The sequence below is a fragment of the Carassius auratus genome, unplaced genomic scaffold (genome assembly GCF_003368295.1).
Source record: "Carassius auratus strain Wakin unplaced genomic scaffold, ASM336829v1 scaf_tig00021540, whole genome shotgun sequence".
NCBI lineage: Eukaryota > Metazoa > Chordata > Actinopteri > Cypriniformes > Cyprinidae > Carassius > Carassius auratus.
This window is the reverse complement of record NW_020525119.1, coordinates 30,426-38,801: the sequence shown is the minus strand read 5'-3', so window position 1 is coordinate 38,801 and position 8,376 is coordinate 30,426.

Here is an 8,376-nt window from a genome sequence, read left to right as displayed (position 1 = left end):
TGTCTGTGTATGCATGCTTTCTGACTGTTGAAGACACAAGAAAGGGTTAAGGCCAGTGTTTGCAGCGGATTTACACTGCTGTTTAATATTCAAGACAAATATTTATAAAAATTTCCCCCTGAATTTACCTGGTCCACTTTGGTTCAGTGTTGCAATTTTAGGAGCGGAATTGCCAAAATTTAAATGGTTGAATTTTGACTCTTACGAATTAACTGAGAATAATTCTCCATTACGAATTTACCACATAAAACTTTTTTTTTTTTTTTTTTTTTCAGAACTGATCATGATCTGCTTTTTGGTATTTTGTGTTTCCTGCAGAAATGGTCTGAAAATGATGCACAAGTTCAACGACAAATACGAATGACGTTTGTTTGGATTTGAAACCGCTACGATACTTTCAAAAAATGAGACAACTGGGGGGGAATGTGCCAAATGACCTGTTGTATAGGTTTGGATCAGATTAAATATGTTGCTGTTTCAGCAACAACAACAAAAAATAATAATAAAAATAAAGGGAGTGGGAGGAGCTTTGGGACGAAGGCTTGATGTCAATGCTAAAACCCAAAGCGTGCTTTTTGAAATATGGGACTGAAATTTATCTTGGTATTTCAATAAAATTCTTGGAAAAACTTGCGTTTTATTCTAATGTTTTGTATGTCCTCCTAATGATGTTTGTTTACCTCGTTTGCTCTTTTTTTGCTGTTAACTAATACAACACCAGCACGGAATTTACACTGCAAAAGTGGCTCTGACGCGCTTCTGAAGAGGCATTTAGGTGTCTTTACACAGACGGTTTAATGCAGCTCAAAGGTGGCATAAATGCATTTACACCTTACACAACAATTCCACCTTAATACAGTAGTTTGATACTAGGGGCTGAGGTGGGTCAGAGCAGCCATAATTTACTCTGCCTTTTATGCAGCATTATGAAGTTTATATTTAAAAAAATTAAGTAGGCACAGAGCAAAATTACTTTAGCTAAACAGCACTGCTGTGAAACTTGTATATTATATTAATTCATTACACACAGACTTATATATTGCAAATGTATATGGAATAACTTTGATATATTCCACTTACATTTATGAGTTTAAATGCATATTTCTCACCGCTCACCTATTTACTAAAGCCACTCGCTGCCGGTGAGCCCGGGTGCGAGGGCCCGTTCATCGCTGCTTGCAGCTTTAATTAGGGCCCGAGCACCGAGGTGCGAGGACCCTCTTGTATCTGCTTTGTTTTTAGGGCCCGAGCACCGAGGTGCGAGGACCCTCTTGTATCTGCTTTGTTTTTTATTATTATTATTCTTCTTCTTCTTCTTCTCCCGAATGAATCGCATTTTTGAGGGCTTTAAAATGCTCAAAAAGTCATGAAACTTTGCACACTCGTCAAACCTGGTGAAAATTTTCGTCTGATATATTATTTTTAATATTATGAGCATATTTTGTGTAATTTTGGTCATTTCCATGTGTTGTATTTTAACGAACTCCTCCTAGAGAGTTCTTCAAATCAACACCAAATTTGGTATGCCTAATCTAAAGGCCTTTGCGATGTTAAATTGCGAAGATCCTGACTTTTCGTTGAAGGGCGTGTCCGTGGCGGCCTGGCGAATTTCGATGATTCGCCATGAAAAATGAAGTTGCTATAACTCACACATACAATGACCAATCTGCCCCAAACTTCACATGTTTGATGAGACTCCGAACCTGAACAGATTGACATGCCCATATTCAGTTATAGTCATAGCGCCACCTATTGGCAACAGGAAGTTACATATTTTACGCTGCGACGAACTACTCCTAGAAATTTTATGACATCAATGTCTTTTTTGTGGTCAGTCTAATCTAAAGGCCTGTGCGATGTTCAGTTGTGAAGATCTTGAGTTTTCGTTAAAAGGCTTGTTCATGGCGCCGCGACGAAGTTCGATGTCTCGCCATGCGAATAAAAGATGTTATAACTCAGGCATAAGATGTCCGATCTTCCCCAAACTTCACATGTGTGATAAGAGTCCTGGCCTGAACAGATCTTCAGGCCAATATTCCACGTGGTGTGGCAGAATGGCTCTATAGCGCCACCTATACACTTTCAACGGAGTGCGCCTCGAGCTATGTTTCACGTACATGTACAAAAATTGGTACACACATGTAACACTCCAATACCTACAAAAAAGTCTGTTGGTACGAAATCCGGATCCCAACAGGAAGTCGGTTATTTTGAATTTTCCCTTCAAAATTGCTGTTGTTTTTGCCATTTTCAGGGGTTGTACTTTAACGAACTCCTCCTAGAGATTTATTCAGATCAACACCAAACTTGGTCAGTGTAATCTAAAGCCCTTTGCGATAATAAATTGCGAAGGACTTGAGGTTTCGTTAAAGGGCGGGTCCATGGCGGCCTGACAAATTTCGATGTTTCGCCATGAAAAAGGAAGTTGCTGTAACTCAGACATACAATGTCCAATCTGCCCCAAACTTCACATGTTGGATAAGACTCTTGACCTGAACAGATCTACATGCCAATATTCAGTTATAGTCATAGCGCCACCTATTGGCAACAGGAAGTTACATATTTTACACTGCGACAAACTACTCCTAGAAATTTTATGACATCAATGTCTTTTTTGTGGTCAGTCTAATCTAAAGACCTGTGTGATGTTTAGTTGTGAAGATCTTGAGTTTTTGTTAAAAGGTGTGTCCATGGCGCCGTGATGAAGTTCGATGTCTCGCCATGGGAATAAAAGATGTTATAACTCAGGCATAAAATGTCCGATCTTGCCCAAACTTCACTTGTGTGATAAGGGTCCTGGCCTGAACAGATCTGAAGGCCAATATTCCATCGAGTGTGGCAAAATGGCTCAATAGCGCCACCTATACACTTTCAACGGAGTGCGTATACACTTTAAACGGAGTGCGCCTTGAGCTATGTTTCACGTACATGTACAAAAATCGGTACACACATGTAACACACACCGATATCTACGAAAAAGTCTCTTGGTACGAAGTCCGAATCCCAACAGGAAGTCAGTTATTTCGAATTTTCTCTGCAAAATTAGTGTTGTTTTGGCCATTTTCAGGGGTTGTACTTTAAAGAACTCCTCCTAGATATTTATTCAGATCAACACCAAACTTGGTCAGTGTAATCTAAAGCCTTTTGCGATCTTAAATTGCGAAGATCTTGAGGTTTCGTTAAAGGGCGTGTACATGGCGGCCTGACAAATTTCATTGTTTCGCCATGAAATAGGATGTTGTTGTAACTCAGGCATAAAATGTCCAATCCTCCCCAAACCTCACATGTTCGATAAAAGTCCTGCCCTGAACACATCTGAAGGCCAAAATTCCATTATAATGATAGCGCCACCTGCTGGCAACAGGAAGATTGGCACATATATGGAATATACATTGATATATTCTACTTATATTTATGAGTTTAAACGCATATTTCTCACCGTTCACCTATTAACTAAAGCCACTCGCTGCCGGTGAGCCCGGGTGCGAGGGCCCGTTCATCGCTGCTTGCAGCTTTAATTATTATTATTATTCTTCTTCTTCTTCTCCCGAATGAATCGCATTTTTGAGGGCTTTAACATGCTCAAAAAGTCATGAAACTTTGCACACGCGTAAAACCAGGTGAAAATTTTCGTCTGATATAGGATTCAGAAGAGGGTGTGGCAAAATGGCTCGACAGCGCCACCTATACTAAGAAAATCAACAGCCTTCCAGCTATGTTTCACATACATGCACGAAAATTGGCACACATATGTAACACACCAATACCTACAAAAAAGACTCTTGGACCAAAATTCTAAACCCAACAGGAAGTCGGTTATTTTTAATATTATGAGCAAATTTTGTGTAATTTAGGTCATTTCCATGTGTTGTATTTTAACTAACTCCTCCTAGAGATTTCTTCAAATCAACACCAAATTTGGTGTGACTAATCTAAAGGCCTTTGCGATGTTAAATTGCGAAGATCTTGAGTTTTCGTTGCAGGGCGTGTCCGTGGCGGCCTGGCGAATTTCGATGATTCGCCACGAAAAATGAAGTTGCTATAACTCACACATACAATGTCCAATCTGCCCCAAACTTCACATGTTTGATGAAACTCTGAACCTGAACAGATTGACATGCCCATATTCCGCTATAGTCATAGCGCCACCTATTGGCAACAGGAAGTGTCATATTTTACGCTGTGATGAACTACTCTTAGAAATTTTTTGACATCAATGTATTTTTTGTGGTCAGTCTAATCTAAAGGCCTGTGCAATGTTCAGTTGTGAAGATCTTGAGTTTTCGTTGAAAGGCGTGTCCACGGCACCATGGCGAAGTTCGATGTCTCGCCATGTTAATAAAAGATGTTATAACTCAGGCATAAAATGTCCGATCTTCCCCAAACTTCACATGTGTGATAAGAGTCCTGACCTGAACAGATCTGCAGGCCAATATTCCACCGGGTGTGGCAGAATGGCTCGATAGCGCCACCTATACACTTTCAACGGAGTCTGCCTCGAGCTATGTCTCACGTACATGTACAAAAATTGGTATACACATGTAACACTCCAATACCTACAAAAAAGTCTCTTGGTACGAAATCCGGATCCCAACATGAAGTCGGTTATTTTGAATTTTCCCTTCAAAATTGGTGTTGTTTTTGCCATTTTCAGGGGTTGTACTTTAACGAACTCCTGCTAGAGATTTATTCAGATCAACACCAAACTTGGTCAGTGTAATCTAAAGCCCTTTGCGATAATAAATTGCGAAGGACTTGAGGTTTCGTTAAAGGGCGGGTCCATGGCGGCCTGACAAATTTCGATGTTTCGCCATGAAAAAGGAAGTTTATGTAACTCCGACATACAATGTCCAATCTGCCCCAAACTTCACATGTTGGATAAGACTCTTGACCTAAACAGATCTACATGCCAATATTCAGTTATAGTCATAGCGCCACCTATTGGCAACAGGAAGTTACATATTTTACAATGCGACAAACTACTCCAAGAAATTTTATGACATCAATGTCTTTTTTGTGGTCAGTCTAATCTAAAGACCTGTGTGATGTTTAGTTGTGAAGATCTTGAGTTTTTGTTAAAAGGTGTGTCCATGTCGCCGTGATGTAGTTCGATGTCTCGCCATGGGAATAAAAGATGTTATAACTCAGGCATAAAATGTCCCATCTTGCCCAAACTTCACTTGTGTGATAAGGGTCCTGGCCTAAACAGATCTGAAGGCCAATATTCCATCGAGTGTGGCAAAATGGCTCGATAGCGCTACCTATACACTTTCAACGGAGTGCCTATACACTTTAAATGGAGTGCGCCTCGAGCTATGTTTCACGCACATGTACAAAAATCGGTACACACATGTAACACACCAATATCTACGAAAAAGTCTCTTGATACGAAATCCGAATCCCAACAGGAAGTCGGTTATTTAGAATTTTCTCTGCAAAATTAGTGTTGTTTTGGCCATTTTCAGGGGTTGGACTTTAACGAACTCCTCCTAGAGATTTATTCAGATCAACACCAAACTTGGTCAGTGTAATCTAAAGCCTTTTGCGATCTTAAATTGCGAAGATCTTGAGGTTTCGTTAAAGGGCGTGTCCATGGCGGCCTGACAAATTTCGATGTTTATCCATGAAATAGGATGTTGTTGTAACTCTGGCATAAAATGTCCAATCCTCCCCAAACCTCACATGTTCGACAAAAGTCCTGCCCTGAACAGATCTGAAGGCCAATATTCCACTATAATGATAGCGCCACCTGCTGGCAACAGGAAGATTGGCACATATATGGAATAAACATTGATATATTCTACTTATATTTATGAGTTTAAACGCATATTTCTCACCGTTCACCTATTAACTAAAGCCACTCGCTGCCGGTGAGCCCGGGTGCGAGGGCCCGTTCATCGCTGCTTGCAGCTTTAATTTGGTACTCGAACCCCTCGCTCTTTATAAACATCCGTAACAAATACTAAACCCTGAGAGGAAGACGCATTTGGATGTATGCTCAGGGAAATGTCATGTGTGAAATCCTCAGCTGGCTTCACAGAACGGAGTTTGGCTCCAACGCCTCTACGTTGGCCTCAATTTTAGGGGAGCTCGAGGAGAGTCAGTGAGTTCAGTCTGGCGCGGAGCCAGCCTCCCGTTCCTGCCTCATTTACGTCTATCCCTGTCCTCGTTCATCCCGTTACGACACACCGAGCCCCCTGACAGCTGGAAGACGCCCTCAAGATTTAAGGCTTTCCTTCCTGTTTGCTTAGGCCCGCAAATTGCGCTCTTAAAGTCCGCGTTTAAGTTTCCCTCAAAGTTGTGGGAATGTAGTTTTAATATAGCTGTGTGTCCATGGTTAGGCTGGGTTTGCTGTTTGTCGTTAGTTGAGTGAGGAATAACACATTTAATTGGGTATCCACATATGGAGTGTGATATCCTGGAATGTTTACATATTTAATATGCCTGGAATCATGTTGACAAGACACAATATGAATCTGACATGTAAATAGAATCGCTTAGTAATAACAGCAGTTCACATTATATTAAATTTAATTACATTTTATTTATGCATTTAGCAGAAGCTTTTATCCAAAGCGACTTACAGTGCGTTCAGGCTATCCATTTTATTATTATTATTATATAGGAATTAAATGTTCCAAACTTAGAAAATGTTTTCATTGTCAAGTAGTTTTGGGAAGTTTGATTCATTTTAGCGAAGAGGTCATTTACTTTGATTCTTCAAGAAGAAAAAAAGAATCTCATAAGTTGAGACATGTTTCCAGATTTTTTCGTTAGTATTTATTAATATTTTGAAATAAACTATGTATTTTTTTTTCTTAAAAAATATTTATTATTAGAACGGATTTTAGTTTTAGTGGGCCTAGTTCTGTCCTCGGTTTTATTTGTTTTATTTATTTATTTATTTTAATAGAGTGGCTGAGCCACAACACACAAATCTACTTTAAAATACAGAAGTCAATCACTACTTCCAGTGTTTTTATTATTAACTCAAATTATTTAAATGTGTTTAGGTGCTGAAATAAAATAAACATATTAGATGTATATAAAAACAACTGATAACTAACTGAAACAAAATAAATAGAAATGTCAATCAAATACACTGACAATTGCTGTAAGAGTATTAAGTAACAAAGACTTTTAATTTATATTTATTATATTATCCTGTCGTGTTTATTATTTAGATTAGAAACTAATATTTCGGGAGTGGTAAAAAATTAAATAAAGTTATTTTGTCTTGATGTTGCCTAAACACCTGTTAAGGGTTTTTTTTTAAGAATGAAGCAGCTGCTTATTGTTATGATCTTAACTTAAAACACATTCCACAAGTTTACAGCTCAGGGATAGATAGATAGATAGATAGATAGATAGATAGATAGATAGATAGATAGATAGATAGATAGAGACAGACAGAGTTATGTCTGTGTCTGTCTATCTATCTATCTAGCTATCTATCTGTCTGTGTCTGTCTATCTATCTATCTATCTGTCTGTCTGTGTCTGTCTATCTATCTATCTATCTATCTATCTATCTATCTATCTATCTATCTATCTGTCTGTCTGTCTATCTGTCTGTGTGTGTCTGTCTATCTATCTGTCTGTGTCTGTCTATCTATCTAGCTATCTATCTGTCTGTCTGTCTATCTGTCTAGCTATCTATCTGTCTGTCTGTGTCTGTCTATCTATCTATCTATCTATCTATCTATCTATCTATCTATCTATCTGTCTGTCTGTCTATCTATCTGTCTGTCTATCTAGCTATCTATCTGTCTGTCTGTGTCTGTCTATCTATCTATCTATCTAGCTATCTATCTGTCTGTCTGTGTCTGTCTATCTATCTATCTATCTATCTATCTATCTATCTGTCTGTCTGTCTGTCTGTCTGTGTCTGTCTATCTATCTGTCTGTGTCTGTCTATCTATCTAGCTATCTATCTATCTGTCTGTCTATCTATCTGTGTCTGTCTGTCTATCTATCTGTCTGTCTATCTATCTAGCTATCTATCTGTCCGTCTGTGTCTATCTATCTATCTATCTATCTATCTATCTATCTATCTATCTGTCTGTCTGTCTCTGTCTGTGTGTGTCTATCTGTCTGTCTGTCTCTATCTATCTATCTATCTTATCTATCTATCTATCTATCTATCTGTCTGTCTGTCTATCTGTGTCTGTCTATTTACTGTCTGTCTGTCTGTATCTATCTATCTATCTATCTATCTATCTATCTATCTGTCTCTGTCTGTCTATCTATCTGTCTGTCTATCTATCTATCTGTCTGTCTGTCTGTCTATCTGTGTCTGTCTGTCTGTATCTATCTATCTGTCTGTCTGTCTATCTGTGTCTGTCTGTATCTATCTATCTATCTATCTATCTGTCTG